This window comes from Panthera tigris, chromosome E2 (assembly GCF_018350195.1).
Source record: "Panthera tigris isolate Pti1 chromosome E2, P.tigris_Pti1_mat1.1, whole genome shotgun sequence".
Lineage (NCBI taxonomy): Eukaryota > Metazoa > Chordata > Mammalia > Carnivora > Felidae > Panthera > Panthera tigris.
The window spans coordinates 47,930,853-47,954,399 of NC_056674.1; the positions used below are offsets into that span (position 1 = coordinate 47,930,853).

At 38.1% G+C, this 23,547-nt stretch overlaps 1 protein-coding gene across 15 annotated transcripts in view; it reads left to right on the plus strand.

Annotated features, from left to right (window-relative positions):
• Positions 1-23,547, plus strand: part of HYDIN (HYDIN axonemal central pair apparatus protein) — a 441,202-nt gene that overhangs the window by 234,434 nt on the left and 183,221 nt on the right. The gene's annotated exons all lie outside the window — the stretch shown is intronic.

Here is a 23,547-nt window from a genome sequence, read left to right on the forward strand (position 1 = left end):
CATTTCCTGTGCAGTCACTGCTCTTTTTAGCCTGAGGTTCGGACACAACTCCACACTTGTCCCAGTGCCTTATGGATCTTGTGTGGAGAATAATGTTTAATGATACTTTAAAAACCTACAGAAAAGACCTCTTTGCTAGCTTTTATCCAGTGAGTTAGTTGATGTGCTTGCTGGAAAACATGGGGTGTTGCCCAGAAAGTGCTGCTCTCTGTGTAGTTGTGTACATGCAGGGTTCACAGCGGAGAGACAGAGAGGCAGCCGAGTTGTCAAGGACAATGAGAGGTGGCTCAGGAGGGTGCTGGCAGATTACAGAAGCTGAAAAAGGACAGAGACGACAAGAATGCTTAGGTACCAGTGGAGCAACCACCGACCTGCTCATTTTCAGATAACTCCAGATTTCACTTTTTATGTTACCCTTAGATACATTTTAAGAACCAAAAAAGCACATCAAGGTTCTGTTGTTTTTTACTAATATACTTTACATATTGAATGACCCAGCTGGTTGTTAAAATGAGACTCTTTCTTTTCCACGAAGGCTTCATGATTCCATCTTTTGATTCTTTAATATCATCTTAAAACAGCAAGCTCCAGTTCCAAGGAGCCAAACGTGTGATATTAGTGGTCTGCTGTAGAATGTGTTTTTCCTGCAATCCTTTTCTGGAAAACTGGTGTTTATTGAGTTGGTTGTCCATGCAGCATAGAGGTACTTCAACTGTAATTCTCATGGGTGAAGATTAAACTCCTTTCATATTTCAGCTGGAGTTTTGAGGGATATCCTAGTCAATAAACACTATATGTGTTAATATTATAGGAATTGAATGACACTAACTTGGAAGTTAACTACAGTGGGAAGAAATTTCAACTTGATATACAGTACTGAAACTGCAAATTCATTCTCACAGAAATTCCCAGGCATTAGGAAAAGTTTCAATTAATAGTTGTTTTTTCTCCATCTAAGCCTAGAGCTCAGTACCCAGGTTAGCGGTGGTCACATATTTGTTGCATTTAATTTCTCACTCAGAAAAAAGCAGGGCAACGGCACATTCTTCATTTCTTCTGTTATTACTATGAATTCAGGTCCGAAAGTTCTCTTTTCCCGCTGGATGCCCTGACAGGAGGGGTCATCATCTCTCCTCTTTTGGCTGTCAGTGAATGGTGAATGTCAGCTCTCACCACATGCTGCACCCACTTAACCTCAGCCTTGAGCCTTTGTCACACTCAGCCTTGTGCGTGGCCTGCACATCTCGGCAACCCCTGTGATTAGCTTCTCCCTGGGCAAGAAGCATGCTTGTTATCAGCTGGAGGGTTAGGGGATGGGAAGCTGGAAGCCCACCTTCACCGTTCTGTTGGGAAGATAAACGACACTTAGATTGATCTTGAATTTCTCAGAAATAAATGCTGGGGGCACCTCAGTCGGTCAAGCATCTGGCTCTTGACTTCTTGACTTCGGCTCAGTTCGTGATCTCACACTTTGTGAGATCAAGCCCTGCTTCGGGCTCTGCGCTAACAGAATGGAGCCTGCTTGAGATTCTTTCTCCCTCTCTCTCTGCCCCTTCCCCACTCTCTTGCCCTCTCTCTTGTTCTCTCTCTCTCTCAAAATACATAAATAAATAAATAAACATTTAACAAAAAAAGAGAAAGAAATGCTGTACCAAAAAAATGATTAAAAAGCCTGACATTTCTTAGTATAATATGGAGTGAAGACAGTGAAGATTTTATTTTTTCTGTTTCAGTAAAGTATAAAAAAACAAAACAAAAAAGTTGATCAGTAAAAGCAGACTGTTCTGTGACCTGGAGCAGTAAGTCTCCTTTGCTTTGGAATGCCGGAAATACCAGACTCCCCTAAAGGTTCCCCGTGGCTGATTTATTTGGATTTAAGCTGAAGGTCTCAAAACAACAGAGTAAGTCACCTCCAGTTTGGAGGGTTAAAAAACATCAGAATGTGAGAGCAGAGCAGAGGAAGGCTGTTTGGGCAAGAGTGTATGGGCTCGGCTCACACACACAGCGCTCCTTGGGTGACAGCACAAAAGAGGGCAAGAATATGATGGGACCTCAGCCCTGGGCTAGAAGATAGAGAGTCCTTCTTTGCATGGGTGCCCCTTGCTAGACAGAGAAAGCGCATTGCTCAGCACTTATCTGGAAACATTTGGAACCCGTTCAACCTAGGGGAACTGTTAACTTGAGAACTTGCGTACAGATGTTAGTGACACCTTGGGATTCAGCTGGTGCTAAAGCATTTCGCGGGGGCCCTCTGCCTCTGTGATCTGTGGGAGAGACCATTTTAGTTAGACCTTTAGAGTTTCTAGGATCCAGGAAACAAGAATTCTGATGCCTGAGTCAAGCATGGTTCCTTTTAAACATTTATTTTGTTGGTCACTTGCCAGAGCCATTCACGGTGATACAGCATCCCGGGAATCTTTGGGCTTTCACATCTCCTTCAGACCCTAAGCCATTGGGGTATTCCCTTGTTTAAGTAGGGACGCCCTTTCTCTATTTCCTTGTTTGTATGCTCCTTGTTTGTCTCCTGCAAATGACAAGGGTCTCCGCTTTGAATTCCTAGCACCGAGCAGCAGGCTTGGGCATATGATGATGATGGTATGATGGAATTGATGGTATGATGGAATTAATTGTAACTAATGTTTATTTTGTTCTATTTGCCACTTTATGTTCAGTATTTCACTTATCATAACTCTCTGAGAGAAATATGTTATAGTGCCCATTTTAAGGAGGTAGAAACGGAGGCACAGACAGGTTAAATAAATTGGCATAAAAACCATCTAAGTGGCAAAATATTCAGTTCACATATGTAAATGTGTGTAGAAGTTCTTCACTACCATAGCTCTTAGAAGAGTTTAAAAACAAAATTATGACCTATTTTAGCAAAATAAATAGACAAACTCAGAAGGAGATTGGCAGGCATTTCATATCCAGTGAGACTGTTGGTGCTGGACCCTGTCCATTTTAGGACATAGTGGAATTGTAGCCATTCTGGAGAGCTTGTTTGTTTATTTGTTTGTTTGCTTGTTTGTTTGTTTTGAGAGAGAGTGAGCGAGCATGCACAAGCTGGGGAGAAGGGCAGAGGGAGAGAGAGAGAGAGAGAGAGAGCGAGTGCATCTCAAGCAGGCTCCACACTCAGCACAGAGCCCGACACAGGGTTCAATCCCACGACCCTGGGATCATGACTTGAAATGAAATCAAGAGTCAGCTGCTCAACCAACTGAGCCACCCAGGTATCCCTGGGGATCTTATTTTTAACTTGTGACAACTGGTTTGTTAAAATCTATAGATATACCTTATATACTACACCATCCTGAAATACCTGAAGGTCATAATGGATCTAGAATTTCGTCCTCCTTTGGGGAACTTAATGTAGTAGGGAATTAGTGCTAGAGAGATTTCTAATGGACAGACTAATTGTCCAAGGCCTTTTGATAGTTGATTATTAAGATATCACACCCCAGGGGTGCCTGGGTGACTCAGTCGGTTGAGCATCCAACTCTTGTGTTCAGCTCAAGTCATGATCTCGTGGTTCATGAGATTGAGCCCCACATTGGGTTCCGTGCTTTCAGTGCAGAGCCTACTTGGGATCTCTCTCTCCCTCTCCCTCTGGCTCTCTCTCAAAATAAATAAATAAACTTAAAAAAAAGATACCATATCCATAATGTGTGTGTGAAGAGAAGAGAGAATGAGCTTTTTCTCAGCTTTTAAATAGCTTTTTGTTGTATTCCATTTATCTACCCCCGATTCAATATCCCTGGTGTCTTAAATGGTGGAGCTTAATGATAACAGTAATAGCTAACATTATTATGTACCAAGTACTGTTCTAAGTTTTTCATGTGTATTATTTTATATAATCTCAAGGACTTGACTGCATGGGTATGAGGCACAGGGATGATGAATAAGTTGTCCAAATTTGCATGACTATAAAATGAACACTAGAGCTATACTGCTATAATTAGTCTGGATATCTATTAGGGTTCCTTTTATGTCCTTTAGTAAAGGCTTATTCATCCTTTGTCATCTCTTCTGAGTTTCTTCCTGTGAATGGTACCTTCTAATTAGATGTTAACCATGTATAGGAACTCTGTTGAATTATGTGTATCCGTCTATATCAGTCTTCAATCTTGCTACACATCTGTTAATTAGTTCTAATTGTTGGTAAACCCTCATGTGCAGACTTCCTGTCCGGTCCTTACACCTTGCTTCTTATTCTTTACTTATCACATTAGATAGGATCCTCAACGTAATATTGAAAAGTAAAGTAAGTTAGAGTGAGCATCTCTATCTTATCCCTGACTTTAATGAATAAGCTTCAAATGTTTCACTTTAAGCTAATATCTTCCACGGATTTTTGATAAATACCTATGTCACATTCAGGAAGTTCCCATCTATCCCTCTTCTCATATCATGAACATGTACTAAAACTTAATGTGTTTCCTGTGTCCATTCAAATGATATGATTTTCTTCTTCTGTTAGTACAGTGAATTAAGTTAATAGACTTTCTGGTTGTAAATCACCTTTACATTCTTGGGATGACTCTAATCAGTTATAATGTTATTTGAGTACACTACTGATAAGATTGCTATCATATTATTTAGATTTTTGCATCTTTTTGTTAACAATTTTTTTTTACATTGCGTTTTTCTGGTTTTGGTATCAAGAATATTGTATTCTTACACTATGAGTTAGCTTTTCCTCTTTTGAATCTTTGAAAAGATCTTTACATAATCTATATAAAGAAGTAGTAAAGAAATTTTAACTAGCATGCAAGAAATAGTAAAGAAATTTCAACTAATGATTTATTTTCTATAATGGTTATTTAGATTTTAATTTTTCTAGAAATTTTTCATTTTATCTAAATTTGCAAATGTATTGGCATAAAATTATTCCAATGTTTTTATGATTTAAAAATGTCCATGTACTAATTTCTGCTCTTAGTTTTACCATTTTTTTCTACATTCCTTACAATTATTTTGTTCTTCTTCAAGTACCTTAAACTGGAATGTTTAACAATATTTTAAATCTTAGTTTAATCATGTATTTAAAGTTTATAAATATTTATGTAACACTTTAGCTCCATAGCAATCATCTTTATTTGCAACACTTTTTTATAAATATTTGGTAAACTTTACTGTGATTTTATTTTTAATATGTGAGTTATATATGGTTGTATATTTTTAATTTTTTACATTTCCATTTTGTATGGAAATTTAATAGATAACTTTAAACTGTAATGAAATTGAAACACATGGTTTGTGTGACACATAGTCTTTGAATTTGTGCTTTGGGATACAGTGCTATGGTTGGTTTTGATAAATATTTCATATGATCTTAAAAAAGAGTATAGCCTCTCTAGTGATTGAGTGTGACAGACTAATCATCTATCTGTGTGTTTGTATTAGATCAAGCTTATTGAGTGTATTGTTTAAATCTTTTACAGCCTTACTAATTATCTGTATGATATAACAGTTTCCTATAGATTTTATCAAAGTCTTCCACTTTTCCGTTTCTCCTTGTACTTACATCAATTTTTTCTCCATGTATTTCAAGGCTATGTTAGTAGGTGCATATAAATTCATGACTTTTATTTCTCCTTGGCATATTATTCCTTTTTTTATAATATATTGTCCATCTTAATTCCTGTATATACTTTCTGACTTAAATTATGTTTTACCTGATAGTTAGCATTTGCCTGGTATATCTTTCTATTCCTTTATTTTCATATTTGTGTGTGTGTGTGTGTGTGTGTGTGTGTGTGTAATTTGTTTTGTATGTTAACAAAATCTCTTTTAAATAGCATGTGACTACATTTTAAAAAATCTGATGATAGACTCAGTCTTTTAATTGACAAGTATCTTGGTTTCATATTATTGTTGTAATATATTTATTATAGTTCTGGAAGACATTAGTCTAAATGTTTTGATAAAAGACTGTGTACTTTTTTAAGATTCTGGAGGAGAATCTGATTCCTTGCCTTTTATAGCTTCTGGAGACCACCTGCATTCCTTGGCTTGTGGCCTCTTCCTCCATCTTCAAAGCCACCAGCATACCATCTTTTCTACTCCCTGACATCTGCTTCCATCCCTATATCTCTCTCTGACTCTGACCCTCTTGCCTCTTTCATATAAGAATATTTCATATGAGGATATTTCAAAATCGTTAATCACATCTAAAAGTCCCTTTTGTCATGTGAGGCAACATATTCATAGATATCAGAGGTTAGGACATGGACATCTTTGAAGGCCCATTATTCAACTTACCATACCAAGATTTTTAAAAATTTATTGTGATTGTTGATGTATATGAACTTACTTCTACCCTATCATTTCCTATATACTATTCTGTTTTTTCCTTCTTTATTTCTTTTTTTGCTTTGTATTGGATTGATGAATTTTCTCCAAGCCCTCCTCCAACCTCTACTACCTCTCATACATTTTTCCTATATTCGTTTGAAAGCTATAGAACTTATTTATTTTACTTAAGTAGCTCTCCTCACATTGTTAAGAAATAAATCATATCTTTTTCTAACACTAATGAAAGAATTTAGTAACTTTGTCCTCCTCAAGAATAAGACGAGGACCCCATCACACATTTATTATCTCTTGATCTTTCCCCACTTCCGTAATATTTTTATTATTGTGTAGAATTTTGGATCTTCTCATCTTTACCACAAAGTTGTTGGTTTTAGTCAGTTGGTAGTTTTCTACTCACTAGTTACCGAAATAGTTTGGTGATTTTTCTTTATTCTTTTTTTCCCCTTGTATCTCTCTGCTTCCTACTTGATTTATATTTCTTCTTGCTAAATTATATCCTTCTAGGTTCTGTGCTAGAGGTCTCATTGTTTATGTATGTTTGACTATATCTTGATTTCACCTTTACTCTTGCATGATAGTTTAGCTGAGTATGAAATTCTATTTTACAAGTTTTTATTTCTTTGAAGATTGATCTCTGGCACCAATAAAATTCCATTGCTAGCCTGATTATTGTTAGCTGCTGATAAAATTTCATTGTTAGTATAATTATTACTCCTTTTTAGGTAATTTGTTTTTCTCACAAGGTGCTTTTAAGACTGTGTTCTTATCCTTCATTTTCTTAGATTTCTCTTTAATGCATCAAAAGATTTGACCCTTCTAAATACTGGAAAGTTTTTGTCATTATCTCCTCAAATATTTCTTGTTTTCCAATCCTTCTATTTCTCCTACTTTGAGAAGCACACACACACACACACACACACACACGCGCGCGTTCCACCACAATTCTACATGTCTATTTTTATTTTTCATCCATATCTTTCATCTCTTTATCTCTGTGCTGCCTCCTATGCTCCAGTTTACAAATTCTGTCTTTGATTTTGGCAAATGTAAAGTTTATCTCATTTAATTTTTTAGTTTAATTTGACTATATTTTTCAATTCCAAGATTTATAATTGATTATTCATAACCACTATTCTTGATTAATATCTGTTTTTGTTTCATAATACTTGTTTTATATATATTATCCTACTCTGCATATCTTTGAGGATCTCAGAAACATTTTCTAATCAATTTCATTTAGTTCTATTGATTGCTCAAGAATGAATTCAATAGCTGATTGTTTCCAAATGTGCTTCTTAGCATTTAGAATTTTAATGATAGATTAATCTGATGTGAAGTATATTTTTTCTAATTGTCAGTAGTCTTACCTCCCTGTCTAACATTTTATATTTGCCTTCACCTGGACAAATATCACTAGTCCAGAATCAGGTTTTGAGCCTTTTTTTTCCTGTGGGGATATTGGAAAAATCACAGATTCAGTCATTACACTTGACAGTGGCTTACATAGGGCCTGTCTGTATGACAGCTTTTACTTCACCACCACCACTGGCACACGTCTGTGTGTAGACTATTACCTTGGGAAGATCACAGTTTTGTTTGGCATCCTTTCAAATGCAGGAAAGCTCTTTTGGCTGGGAACCCTGGAACCCTTACTTCCTGAAGGATCTTTTTGGTTTTCAGTTTTACTCCTCAAGCTTTTACTGATTTTAGGACCTACAGCCCAGGATGTCTGTGGCTTCAGGACCTTCTTATTGCTTCTGTTACACACAATGTTAATTTTGTTTTTGAGTATAACTATGCCTGGTTCTTCCTTGTTTCAAAATATTATTTCTTTTTTTTCTGTGTGTTAGAGTGAAAGGCATGCTTTAAAGCTTGAACTCACTGATTTATAGTCCATCCTCTTAACTAATTTTTATAATGCTTTATAAACTATCAGTGAGTACTTACAAAAGAGTGGTGAAATGTGTCTTCACTTGACATAAGAGAGCAGAATTCTTATATCTTTGCCCTAGCTATGAAAAATCTATAAAATAAACTCACAAGAATAGGTAAATAAGAGAGTAACATTCTGGTTTATCATGGTGGGCATCTTTTCTTTAACACATAAATGTCACAGCCATTCCAAAATGGATTCTGCTTTTCCTGAACCATTGCAAGAGACTCATTCAGTGATGAGAGGATACCAGTGACGATAATATCAAGAGGCTTACAGAAGCAAAGGTTTGTGCTTGACAGAGAGCTGTGAGCCTCTTACCCCAACTCTTACTTGAGACTTCTTTTATTTTGGCAGAGCTAAATGCAAAACCCAGAAGATGGATTCCAGTAGGTCATATTGATTATAAACCACACTGAGAAAAAGAAAGCTGTAGATGAATGTTAGGTAACATGATGGGTCAGCACCTTCCCTGAATTTAGAAATACAGCTCTACTGATTGAATATAATTAGTTTAAGTGTAAGCTAAACCAGAATGGAAGGAGGAGTTTTTGTTCCCTTGTCATTAAAGGGCTATCTAGAAAATAAAAGAAAAATATATTAGTTTCTTGCATGCTTTGCAAGACTTTCCATCTTCATTTTGCCTGTCCCAGCTATTAATTAGCTTTAGCAAATTGTTTTTTCTAATTAATTATTATTCAGTCATACAGTTAATACTTGTCACCACAGAGGGAGATTAAGGTAAACTTCCTTTATATGGATCAGATGTGGTTTTTTTCCAAATTCCACCTTCTCTCCTCCATAAAAATTTATAACTACTTCCCCATTACCAGCATCATCATCTAGCCAATTGTTATGCATTAAATGTTTGTGTCCCTCCAAAATTCATATATTGAAATCATCCCCCCCAATATGATGATATAAGGAGATGAGGGGTTTGGGAGGTAATTAGGTCATGAAGGTAGAGTCCTCATAAATGTGATTGGCATCCTTATAAAAGAGACCCCAGAGAGCTCTCACCTTTTCTATCATGTGAGGATACAATGAGAAAAATGGCCATCTGCAACCTGGAGGAGGGCTCTCACCAAAACCTGACCATATTGACACTCTGATCTCAGACTTCCACCCTCTAGAACTATGAGAAATAAATTTCTGTTGTTTATAAACCACCCAGTCTTTGGTATTCTTTAGAAAAACCTTAAACTAACTAAGATACCAACCAATGCCACTATTAAGGGATGGCTATCATTGTCGTTATCAACTGAAGAATCTATTCTGATTGTGCACTGACAGTAGACAGTCATATTCAATAATAGGCTAGTATAAAATGAAATAAACACTTTTATACAATTAACAAAGATAAGAAGATATGCATTAAGTAGTATGGTGTAAAGGTTTATTAATAGTATGAAATCCCCAACACACGTATGTTGAAATTATAAGATGTTTATCAGAGAGAAAATCATAACTTTTTACTACTCTCATTTCATCTTCCTTGTCGCAAGCACAAGGACAGAGACTGGAGGGGCATATATGACATGGTGGAGCTCTCCATAGGATGGCACTTGGGGTATGTCTTTTTTAATGTCATTTGTGATGAAATTGTTTATGCAGCATTAAGTCTCATACTTTAGAAGAGAAAATTCCCCTCTGGGATGTTAGAACATTTAATCGGGATGTATTTGAGAGGTAAGGGAAGTATTATCTGAGAGCAGGCATGGTCATGTGTCACACACAGTTGTCTTACATGTGGTATTCACTCAACAAAGAGTTGCTTAGTATATGAGTGTTGAAGTAGTATTCTGTACTATCAAGAGTAAGGATGTTGGGAATCAGACAGATCTGGAATGAAGTCCTAACTCTACACACATGAACTCTGGAAAATTATTTAACCTTTCTAAGACTTTGGGTCCTTGCCTTTAAATGGAACTAAAAATGGCATCTAGAAGATTAAACATGTTAATAATATATATAGAGAGTGCTTGGCGAAAAATAAGCATTTGGCATTCAATAAATGCTAGCTTTGACTATTAATGTTGAGAGACAAAAACATCTAGGTGAAATTACTTGTGGTAAGACTTAAATCTTTATGACACTATATCTTAAGATATTTTATATATTTTTCCTTAGATAAAAAAGAAAAAAAACAAATAAGGTACACTCAGAGAGGACCTAAGGATTCAAACTAACTGATCCATATAGTGCAGAGCTCTATGAAATGGTAGCTCTGATGCCGCCTTTTTCCTCACTCTTCACTTGGTTCTCTAAATTTTTGACATGAAGCCACCTTGTAAAGTAGAAAATATTTGTATTAATGAATAAATATATGTTCTTCCACATCAAAGAAAAGGTTTATTAGAAAATAAGTTTCTATTTAGAAATGTCAACTTCAATACTTTTCTGATTCTCTATATCCTTGGAGCTTATTTATTCATTTAATTGTATAGATGCTCCCTGGAACCTGTGTAAATCATGTCTACATGCTCAGGAGCTGTCTTCTTTCCTTTTACTTAACTATCTTCATGCCTTGTGTTTGATCTGACACCTTTCACTGAGTTTTGAGAAGGCAATGACTTTCAGAAAGAACGTTAAAGTCCTTGTTCAAAGATATATCCTAGTAGCCTGAAAAGATTCTTGGTACATATTACTTAAAAGCAATGTAAATTACGTATACCTGCTTTCCTCATGCAACCAAACTTAGCTGGCCTTAAAATTCTTATAGACTTTTTCCCCCCCAAACAGGGAAATCAAGAGGTAGGGCTATTATTTGACCCCTAGTAAGTCTCAGCAGATCAGTGACCAAGCGCTTCCTATTCAATCTATTATGCCAAACTACTTCCCTCTAAGAATGAGGAGAAAATCTTAGCAAAACATAAAAAATTGTGAGTTTAAGGGAATTAGAGAGCAGCAAAACCAGTGACAAACAAAAAGAAACAGGAAACAAAGAGATCTATGCTCAGCATTTGGTACTATTTTTTCCTGTGTAGTTCCAGCAGAGGTTGAAAAACTGAAAAGAAGGGCACCTGGATGGCTCAGTTAGTAGAGTGTACAACTCTTGATCTTGGGGTTGTGAGTTTGAGGCCCATGTTGGGTGTAGAGATTACTTAAAAACGAAATCTTAAAAAAAAAAAAAAAAGAAAACTGAAAAGAACATTCATAAAAGTCACTGGCCTATGAAAATAAAAATTGAAATCAGGACTGGCTAAAGAGATAAAAATTGGAGCACATACTTGGTAAAACTCTCAGCCTTTCGGGTAGGACTCTGAAAAGCTACACCCTGGGAACAAAGGTAAAGTAGTACAGATCCTCATTTTAAAACATTTTAATCTCTAACTGGATAAAGGACATCTAGAAATGCTAGTTCTCCCCACATCTTTCCTAGAGGCAAATATATATTACTCTCATCAAAGAAAGAAAACATTATTTTAAGATTCAAAGTATTTTGTGTATCTATGGTTTTTGTGTACAGTATCCAACAGTTAATTTTAAAATAACCAGGCATACAAGGAGATAAGACTACTGAACAGAAAACTACAATATACTTAATGCGCTCCAGGAACTAAAAGGCAAAATTTAAAACTTTGGTAGAGATATGCAAAGTATAAAAGAGAACGAATAGAAATGAAGACCTAAAAAATACAATTGAAATTAGGGACTCTATAAATGGGTTTAATGGCCTATTAGATATAGATGAAGAGAGAATTGTGGAAGTGGAAGATAGGTCAGAAGAAACTACCCAAAATTCAATGCAGAGAGATAAAAGGATGAAAAATGTAGAAGAGTTGGTCAAACAAACAAATACACACAAGGAGTATAGTTATTGGAGTACTAGAAGGAGAGAAGAGAATGGAGCAGAAGATATAATGGCCAGGACATAAAACCAGATTTAAAAAGCATTATAAACAGAAAGCAAGATAAATATAAAGAAAACCACATCTAAACACAATATAGTAAGATTACTTAAGACCAAAGAGTAGATATTAAAGGTAGCCAGAAACAAAAAGACAGTTTATCTTAAAAGGAATATTAGTAAACTGGCTGCTGACTTCTCAGGCATTGCTGAGAGCAGGATGCCAGTGTGAAAATAAGAGGACTACAAGAAAGTCTTAATACTGAAAGGTAGTGCTCCAATCCCCTTCTCCCTCAATCCCCAGAACATGGGCAGAAGATTGGAATATTCTCAGGGCAATTTCACCAGCCACAAGGAAAGGCAGAAATAAACTGATAGTTGGGCTCTAAAATATCTGGGTCCCTTAGCTGACTGCTTCCCAAGCACATAACAGTTTTAGTGCTTCACTCTTAAATGTAAGTACTTAACTTTAAGCTGCACCAAGAAAGCCTGTAATGCAGAAGCAAGAAACTAGAAAACATAAAATTGAGAACTTGGAGGAAACAAAGGCATTACAGTGAGAAGAATCTCAGGAAAATAAAAGATGACTATGACTTTGTGCCCATGAACAAAAACAGGATGTTAGTTTAAAAAAAAAGAGCAACAAAAGTGTGCTCATAAAAGTTAAAAATACAATCACATAAATTAAAATTTTGATAAAAGAATCGAAAATAAAATTGAGAAGCTATCAGAGAGTAGAACATGAGAAAAAGCTAGAAATGAGGGGAGAAAGATTAGAAAATTAGATAATGTGTTCAGCAGTTCAAAGATGCAAATAAGCAGTTCTAGAAAGAACAAATGAAAAAATGGAGGGCAGGATATTATACAGGAAATAATTCAAAGGATATATCCAGAACTAACAGAGAGGGATGCATGGAAAGGTGTCATCAAATACGCTGCATAATTGATGAAAATAGGCCCATGTGAAGACACATCATTAAATTCCAGATGGAAAGAATTAGTGGTCAAAAAACAAATCAGGAATCAGAGTGGCATCAAACTTCTAGAGAGCAACACTGGGAGAGGAAAAAAAAAGACTTTGAAGGAAAATAAATCTTATTCTTAAATTCATCATCCAGCCCAAAGACTAATCAAGCACAGGGATAAAATGATGACATTTTAGAGATGCAAGATCTCAAAAAATTTACCCCCCATGAATCCTTTCTTGGGAAGGTACTGAAGAATGTTCCCCACCAAAGTGAGGGAAACGAGATCCAGGATACAAGGGCTCAGACACAGGAGAGAAGCTCAAGGAATGCACAGGATGCTGCATGGCCTTCTTAGGAAGCCAGCTGTACTGCAGGCCCAGAGAGCAGCCAGTCCAGAAGGAAATTGCAGAACAGATGGGTCAGGAGAGATTTGTCTCTAAGAAAATGGAACTGATAGAAAATCTGATGTTTCTGAACCTATTGATAGGATATTTACTCCTTTGATTGAGAGTTTGGGGGCGAGTCCATGATAGATACCTTTAAAAAACAAGCAAATTCAAGGCAATAATTCCTTAGAAAATAAAAGTTGTACAAGAAAGAAATTGCAATCATAGTATGCTTTCATGGCTCAGCCGTGAATAGTATTTGCATTCCCATACTGGTATAGATTCTCACCAGAAAATAGGTTTTAACTATATTGGGAGGATGGGGAGAAGAAAGTAAAGGAGAGAAAGAAAGGGACGGGAAAGAGGGAGAGAAGAGAGCTGTCATTGTCTCCTATAGAGAGGAGTAAATTGATAATGCTCAAACTGAAAAATTAAGAAGTAGCAGTAGATGAGAGGAAGGCAAACATCAAAAGAAAAATGCAAATAGAATTGACAGTGGTTGCTTCCACTTAATGGACAACCGTGGAACTAATGGGGAAGGGTGGGAGAGTGGGTTCAAGGGACTACTGCTTTTCATATGTTTTTTTTTAGAACCATTTGACTTTGCAAATTATTTGTAGGTATACATTTCATAAAAATAGCACTTACAAATTTAAGTCATACTGCAGGACAGTATTATAGTATGCTACCATTTGTGTAAGAAAAAGTAGTACATGTGCAAATGTGCTTTTTTTTAAGTCATGAAGTATGTCTGGAAAGATATGCAGAAAACCAGTAACATTGGCTGCTTCTTGGGATGGCAGCTAGTGGCCATGAACAGACAGGAAAGAAAGAGACTCTTTTCCCTTATACTCATCTGAATTTTATACTGTGTACATGTATTATTTATTTACAAAGAAAAACTTCTTAGAAAGAAAGGAACTGGGAATGAAATGGAAGCAAGAGAGAAAACAAAGTTAAAATTAAATGGACTCTAAAGAGAGTGATCATATCCTTTTAGGATGAGTTCTTTATTCAGTAAGTATTAGTGTGTGTCTTCTTGTTATTCAATTGACTTTATCCTTATAGAACAAATGGAGGAAGAAAAAAATCACTCATAGTGCCACCATGCATATAACCACTGTTAAACTTTTGATGTATATCTTCTGAAACGTTACTGTGTATGTGCGTTTGTGCATTCTTACCCCCTCCCATGTGATAATACTATTTAACTACCAGCTATTTTTATTCAACAATGTAGTATAGTCGCTTTTGATGTGAATTATTAAGAAATATCCATGTTCAGATCATTTTCAGTGACTGATTTTATTGCATCACTTGGCTCTACCACAGTTGATTTAATTAATCCCCTATTGGTAGTTTTCAGTTTTTCACCACTGTAAACAATGCTCATGTCCTAATTGCTGATCACGTTCCTGTTTCCTTAGAGTAGACTTCTAATAATGCATTTCCTGGGTCATATGGCATGAACACAACTAAAAATCTTGATATAACATGAAATTATCTCCCAGAAAATGTATACCAGTTTATGGCCCATCCCCAACAGAGTTGAAGAATGTCACCCTCTCCCAGACCCTTGCCAGAAGTTTATTTGTTCTTGCCAAATCTGACAGATGAAAAAAATGTTGTATTGTTAGTGTTTCTTTGGCTTACAGGTAAGGCTGAACATTTTTCACGTATTTATTGACCAAAAAATATTTTTTGAACACCCTTCCCCTCCCTGGTACTGTGCTAACTGTATCTAGAGGCATAAAAGCATATAGAATGGTCTCTTTCTTCGAAGAGTTTACAATCTCAAAACACAGAAATGAATCCACAACCTATACAGTACTACAATGCCCTGTGCTATGATATGTAACCACAGGGGAGGAAGTGATTAATTCCAATATAAAATTTAAAATGTTCATAGGTAAAGCATTTGAGTAGAGACTTGAAGGATAAGGAGGAGGAAGTCAGGGAAATGGAGTGTACATTTCCAGAGTGTAGCCTAGTTAAGTGCAACGTTGAGTACAGTACACTTGGGAAGGGTGAGTGAGCTGGTGTGGCCGAAGCCAAGGGTGCATGTTGGAAATTGACAGTGCCTAGGAAGTAAGCCTGGAGAAGTGCGTTGGGGCCCTTTCCTGAAGAATTTGGGATAGATTCTCCAGACCAAAGCCTCCTGTCTGATATACCAGTCTTGATTGCAGGCCGCCATGTTTCAAACAGAAAAAGTGACAAATATCCACCATGAGCCCTGAAAATTATACGTAACGTTTAGGAAGAAGTGTGTGTGTGTGTGCGTGTGTGTGTGTGTGTGCGCGCGCGCACGCGCGTGTATGAGAATTCCATAGCATTCTCAAAGGGATAAAGAATTCAACATCACTGGTCCAGACTTTGGAGAGCCCTCCGGTATCTTCAGCAGGAGAGGAACAGGATCAGCCCTGTGAAAAAGAACCATGTCAATAATATGTATTGGGGAGGGCACATGCAGGAAGGAGAACTGGAAGTGAACTTTTGATAGGTAACATTAATAATACCCACCATTTATTGAGAATTTACTCTGTGGTAGACAAAGTGCTAGATGCTTGGCACCCCTTTTATTTCATCTTCAAGCAGCACATTTAAAAGATGAGGAGACTGAAACCTAGATTTTAATCCTGGATCACCTGGCTACCAATGGCAGGGTCCACAGTTGACCACCAGGTCATGTGACTTCAAAGCCCACTCTTTTAAACATTACCCTCTACTGCCTCTTTTGTAAAGCTCTGGCATCATTTCTTTTATACTTCCTCCCCTAATTTCCAGTTAATTGTCTTAACTAGCAAAGTGACTCACTTCAGGGAAGAGAATCAAATGACTCGAGATACCATTTAGCAGTCGAAAAGGAGAAAGACCTTGGTGACTGTTCATTGTTCTTGTTCCACAAAGAACTGATCGTCCGCTGAGATAATAGTATTAATCCAAAGAAACCCCTAGCTCTGCACACTGGTTCCTGTTGTTATTTGTGTCTCCTCATTCCATGGAAGGAAATTCTTGCAGATTTCAACTGGCAAACAAATCATTCTGAAGAAAGTGCACAATTTTCTTCAAGCTTCATGGTCATTAGCACTGTGGAACAGGAGGTCTGCCTAAGTATATTCACTCTCATTTATTATTGAAATGACATGTGCAAACAATAGCATGCATTTCTATCTTTCATGGCAAATATTAAATACACCATAAGGAAACTTACAAAAGCTCCAGCTGTATTACCTTGGGAGCTGAGTGCTGCCTAAGAAGTGCACTGGTGCCTTATTGTCAAATAAAAAGCAAATGTTATCTTTGGACATGTGAAACCTCAGGGCATGGCACTAATCACCAGAGGGCATGGGATTCTGAATTGCAAAAGATTACCATCTCTCCATCTCTCATGGTTGTGTGCACTTGCTTGTGCTAACCTTCTGTATGCATTGTTCATGGGCTACTGTAATGACTCTGGCTTTTTACCCCCCAGTTCACAGAAAAACAAACAGAGGCAGCTGTTGCTAAAGTTTTGCTGGAAGGCTTAGGAAAGCTCATTTTTATCATCTTTTGAACAAATATGTGAAACCCCGTATTAGTTTTCTATTGCTGTGTAACAAATTACCACAAACTTAGTGGCTTAACACAGACAGATTTATTATCTCAGTTTCTTTTTTTTTCTTCAATATATGAAGTTTACTGTCAAATTGGTTTCCATACAACACCCAGTGCTCATCCCAAAAGGTGCCCTCCTCAATGCCCATCACCCACCCTTCCCTCTCTCCCACCCCCATCAACCCTCAGTTTGTTCTCAGTTTTTAAGAGTCTCTTATGCTTTGGCTCTCTTCCACTCTAACCTCTTTTTTTTCCCCTTCCCCTCCCCCATGGGTTTCTGTTAAGTTTCTCAGGATCCACATAAGAGTGAAACCATATGGTATCTGTCTTTCTCTGTATGGTTTATTTCACTTAGCATCACACTCTCCAGTTCCATCCATGTTGCTACAAAGGGTCATATTTCATTCTTTCTCATTGCCACATAGTATTCCATTGTGTATATAAACCACATTTTTTTTTATCCATTCATCAGTTGATGGACATTTAGGCTCTTTCCATAATTTGGCTATTGTTGAGAGTGCTGCTATAAACATTGGGGTACAAGTGCCCCTGTGCATCAGTACTCCTGTATCCCTTGGGTAAATTCCTAGCAGTGCTACTGCTGGGTCATAGGGTAGGTCTATTTTTAATTTTTTGAGGAACCTCCACACCGCTTTCCAGAGTGGCTGCACCAATTTGCATTCCCACCAACAGTGCAAGAGGGTTCCCATTTCTCCACATCCTCGCCAGCATCTATAGTCTCCTGATTTGTTCATTTTAGCCACTCTGACTGGCGTGAGGTGATATATGGTGTGGTTTTGATTTGTATTTCCCTGATGAGGAGCGACATTGAGCATCTTTTCATGTGCCTGTTGGCCATCCGGATGTCTTCTTTAGGGAAGTGTCTATTCATGTTTTCTGCCCATTTCTTCACTGGGTTATTTGTTTTTTGGGTGTGGAGTTTGGTGAGCTCTTTATAGATTTTGGATACTAGCCCTTTGTCCGATATGTCATTTGCAAATATCTTTTCCCATTCCGTGGGTTACCTTTTAGTTTTGTTGGTTGTTTCCTTTGCTGTGCAGAAGCTTTTTATCTTCATAAGGTCCCAATAGTTCATTTTTGCTTTTAATTCCCTTGCCTTTGGGGATGTGACAAGTAAGAAATTGCTACGGCTGAGGTCAGAGAGGTCTTTCCTGCTTTCTCCTCTAGGGTTTTGATGGTTTCCTGTCTCACATTCAGGTCCTTTATCCATTTTGAGTTTATTTTTGTTAATGGTGTGAGAAAGTGGTCTAGTTTCAATCTTCTGCATGCTGCTGTCCAGTTCTCCCAGCACCATTTGTTAAAGAGACTGTCTTTTTTCCATTGGATATTCTTTCCTGCTTTGTCAAAGATGAGTTGGCCATACGTTTGTGGGTCTAGTTCTGGGGTTTCTATTCTATTCCATTGGTGTATGTGTCTGTTTTTGTGCCAATACCATGCTGTCTTGATGATTACAGCTTTATAGTAGAGGCTAAAGTCTGGGATTGTGATGCCTCCTGCTTTGGTCTTCTTCTACAAAATTACCTTGGCTATTCGGGGCCTTTTGTGGTTCCATATGAATTTTAAGATAGCTTGTTCTAGTTTCGAGAAGAATGCTGGTGCAATTTTGATTGGGATTGCATTGAATGTGTAGATAGCTTTGGGTAGTATTGACATTTTGACAATATTTATTCTTCCAATCCATGAGCATGGAATGTTTTTCCATTTTTTTATATCTTCTTCAATTTCCTTCCTAAGCTTTCTATAGTTTTCAGCATACAGATATTTTACATCTTTGGTTAGATTTATTCCTAGGTATTTTATGCTTCTTGGTGCAATTGTGAATGGGATCAGTTTCTTTATTTGTCTTTCTGTGGCTTCATTATTAGTGTATAAGAATGCAACTGATTTCTCTACATTGATTTTGTATCCTGCAACTTTGCTAAATTCATGTATCAGTTCTAGCAGACTTTTGGTGGAGTCTATCGGACTTTCCATGTATAATATCATGTCATCTGCAAAAAGTGAAAGCTTAACTTCATCTTTGCCAATTTTGATGCCTTTGATTTCCTTTTGTTGTCTGATTGCTGATGCTAGAACTTCCAACACTATGTTAAACAACAGCGGTGAGAGTGGACATCCCTGTCGTGTTCCTGATCTCAAGGAAAAAGCTCTCAGTTTTTCCCCATTGAGGATGATGTTAGCTGTGGGCTTTTCATAAATGGCTTTTATGATCTTTAAGTATGTTCCTTCTATCCCAACTTTCTCGAGGGATTTTATTAAGAAAGGTTGCTGAATTTTGTCAAAGGCCTTTTCTGCATCGATTGACAGGATCATATGGTTCTTATCTTTTCTTTTATTAATGTGATGTATCACATTGATTGATTTGTGAATGTTCAACCAGCCCTGCAGCCCAGGAATGAATCCCACTTGATCATGGTGAATAATTCTTTTTATATGCTGTTGAATTCGATTTGCTAGTATCTTATTGAGAATTTTTGCATCCATATTCATCAGGGATATTGGTCTGTAGTTCTCTTTTTTTACTAGGTCTCTGTCTGGTTTAGGAATCAAAGTAATACTGGATTCATAAAATGAGTCTGGAAGTTTTCCTTCCCTTTCTATTTTTTGGAATAGCTTGAGAAGGATAGGTATTATCTCTGCTTTAAACGTCTGGTAGAACTCCCCTGGGAAGCCATCTGGTCCTGGACTCTTATTTGTTGGGAGATTTTTGATAACCGATTCAATTTCTTCGCTGGTTATGGGTCTGTTCAAGCTTTCTATTTCCTCCTGATTGAGTTTTGGAAGCGTGTGGGTGTTTAGGAATTTGTCCATTTCTTCCAGGTTGTCCAGTTTGTTGTCATATAATTTTTCATAGTATTCCCTGATAATTGCTTGTATCTCTGAGGGATTGGTTGTAATAATTCCATTTTCATTCATGATTTTATCTATTTGGGTCATCTCCCTTTTCTTTTTGAGAAGTCTGGCTAGAGGTTTATCAATTTTGTTTATTTTTTCAAAAAAACAACTCTTGGTTTCATTGATCTGCTCTACAGTTTTTTTTTTTAGATTCTATATTGTTTATTTCCGCTCTGATCTTTATTATTTCTCTTCTTCTGCTGGATTTAGGCTGTCTTTGCTGTTCTGCTTCTATTTCCTTGAGGTGTGCTGTTACAGTTTGTATTTGGGATTTTTCTTGTTTCTTGAGATAGGCCTGGATTGCAATGTATTTTCCTCTCAGGACTGTCTTCGCTGCCTTCCCAAAGCATTTAGATTGTCGTATTTTTATTTTCATTTGTTTCTATATATTTTTTAATTTCTTCTCTAATTGCCTGGTTGACCCATTCAATCTTTAGTAGGGTGTTCTTTAATCTCCATGCTTTTGGAGGTTTTCCAGACTTTTTCCTGTGGTTGATCTCAAGCTTCATAGCATTGTGGTCTGAAAGTATGCATGGTATGATTTCAATTCTTGTATACTTATGAAGGGCTGTTTTGTGACCCAGTATGTGATCTGTCATGTTGAATGTTCCATGTGCACTTGAGAAGAAAGTATATTCTGTTGCTTTGGGATGCAGAGTTCTAAATACATCTGTCAAGTCCATCTGATCCAATGTATCATTCAGGGCCCTTGTTTCTTTATTGACCGTGTGTCTAGATGATCTATCCATTTCTGTAAGTGGAGTGTTAAAGTCCCCTGCAATGACCACATTCTTATCAATAAGGTTGCTTATGTTTGTGATTAATTGTTTTATATATTTGTGGGCTCCTGTATTCGGCGCATAGACATTTATAATTATTACCACTTCCTGATGGATAGACCCTGTGATTATTATATAATGCCCTTCTTCATCTCTTGTTACAGCCTTTAATTGAAAGTCTAGTTTGTCTGATAGAAGTATGGCTACTCCAGCTCTCTTTTGACGTCCAGTGGCATGATAAATAGTTCTCCATCCCCTCACTCTCAATCTGAAGGTGTCTTCAGGTCTAAAATGAGTCTCTTGTAGACAGCAAATAGATGGGTCTTGTTTTTTTATCCATTCTGATACGCTATGTCTTTTGGTTGGTGCATTTAGTCCATTTACATTCAGTGTTATTATAGAAAGATACAGGTTTAGAGTCATTGTGATGTCCGTAGGTTTCATGCTTGTAGCGATGTCTCTGGCACTTTGTCTCACAGGATCCCCCTTAGAATCTCTTGTAGGGCTGGTTTAGTGGTGACGAATTCCTTCAGTTTTTGTTTGTTTGGGAAGACCTTTATCTCTCCTTCTATTCTAAATGACAGACTTGCTGGATAAAGGATTCTCGGCTGCATATTTTTTCTGTTCATCACATTGAAGATCTCCTGCCATTCCTTTCTGTCCTGCCAAGTTTCAGTAGAGAGATTGGTCATAAGTCTTATAGGTCTCCCTTTTTATGTTAGAGCATGTTTATCTCTAGCTGCTTTCAGAATTTTCTCTTTATCCTTGTATTTTGCCAGTTTCACTATGATATGTTGTGCAGAAGATCGATTCAAGTTACGTCTGAAGGGAGTTCTCTGTGCCTCTTGGATTTCAATGCCTTTTTCCTTCCCCTGATCCGGGAAGTTCTCAACTATTATTTCTTCAAGTACACCTTCAGCACCTTTCCCTCTCTCTTCCTCCTCTGGAATACCAATTATGCGTATATTATTTCTCTTTAGTGCATCACTTATTTCTCTAATTTTCCCCTCATACTCCTGGATTTTTTTATCTCTCTTTTTCTCAGCTTCTTCTTTTTCCATAATTTTATCTTCTAGTTCACCTATTCTCTCCTCTGCCTCTTCAATCTGAGCCATAGTTGTCTCCAATTTATTTTGCAACTCATTGATAGCATTTTTTAGTTCCTCCTGGCTGTTTCTTAGTCCCTTGATCTCTGTAGCAAGAGATTCTCTGCTGTCCTTTATACTGTTTTCAAGCCCAGTGATTAATTTTATGACTATTATTCTAAATTCACTTTCTGTTATATTGTTTAAATCATTTTTGATCAGTTCGTTAGCTGTTGTTATTTCCTGGACGTTCTTCTGAGGGGAATTCTTCCATTTCGTCATTTTGGATAGTCCCTGGAGTGGTGCAGGACTGTGGGGCACTTCCCCTGTGCTGTCTTGAATAACTTGGTTTGGTGGGTGGGGCCGCATTCAGACCTGATATCTGCCCCCAGCCCACCGCTGGGGCCACAGTCAGACTGGTGTGTGCCTTCTCTTCCCCTCTCCTAGGGGCAGGAGTCACTGTGGGTGGCATGGCCCATCTGGGCTACTTGCACACTGCCAGGCTTGTGGTGCTGGGAATCTGGCGTATTAGCTTGGGTGGATCGGTAAGGTGCACAGGGGCAGGAGGGCCAGGCTCAGCTCGCTTTTCCTTCGGAGTCCCGCTTCGGGAGGGGCCCTGCGGCACCGGGAGGGAGTCAGACCCGCCGGAGGGATGGATCTGCAGAAGCACAGCGTTGGGTGTTTGTGTGGTGCAAGCAAGTTCCCCGGCAGGAACTGGTTGCCTTTGGGATTTTGGCTGGGGGATGGGCGAGGGAGATGGCGCTGGCGAGCACCTTTGCTCCCCGCCAAGCTGAGCTCTGTCGTCCGGGGCTCAACAACTCTCCCTCCCATTGTCCTCCAGCCCTCCCGTTCTCCGAGCAGAGCTGTTAGCTTATAACCTTCCAGATGTCAAGTCCCGCTTGGTGTCAGAACACACTCCGTCAGGCCCCTCTGCTTTTACAAGCCAGATTCGGGGCTCTGCTTGGCCGGTGGGCCACCCCTCCGCCCCGGCTCCCTCCCGCCAGTCGGTGGAGCGCGCACCGCCTCTCCGCCCTTCCTACCCTCTTCCGTGGGCCTCTCGTCTGGGCTTGGCTCCAGAGACTCCATTCTGCTAGTCTTCTGGCAGTTTTCTGGGTTATTTAGGCAGGTGTAGGTGGAATCTAAGTGATCCGCAGGACGCGCCGTGATCCCAGCGTCCTCCTACGCTGCCATCTTCCCAGGATCCCCTTTTATCTCAGTTTCAATAGGTCAGAAGTCTGGCAATGAGTTGGCTGGATCCTCTCGTTAGGCTCTCAAAACACTAAAGTCAAGGCAGTGGTAGAACTGCATTCTCTTCAGGAGGATTGACTAAGGAAAGGTTCACTTCTAGGCCCCCTCAGGTTGTCGGCAGAATTTATTTCCTTGCAGTGAGAGACTGAGGCCCCCCCTTTTTTCTTGCTAGCTGCCCGCTAGGGTCTGCACTCAGCTGCTGTTGAAACACCCACAGCCCCCTGCCATGTAGTCCCTTCCATAGCCCCTCTCACACTTGAAGTCTTTTGACTAGGAAGAGCCCGATCACTTCTAAAATCTCATCAGATCCACCAACGATATTCTCCCCACCTTAAAGTCAATGGATGTAGGATCTTGACTTCATCTGCAAAATCCCTTCACAGCAGCACATAGATTATTGTTTGATTAAGTAACTGGGAAAGATAACTATACATCAGGAGATAAACATCTTGGGGACCACTTGCAGTTCTGCC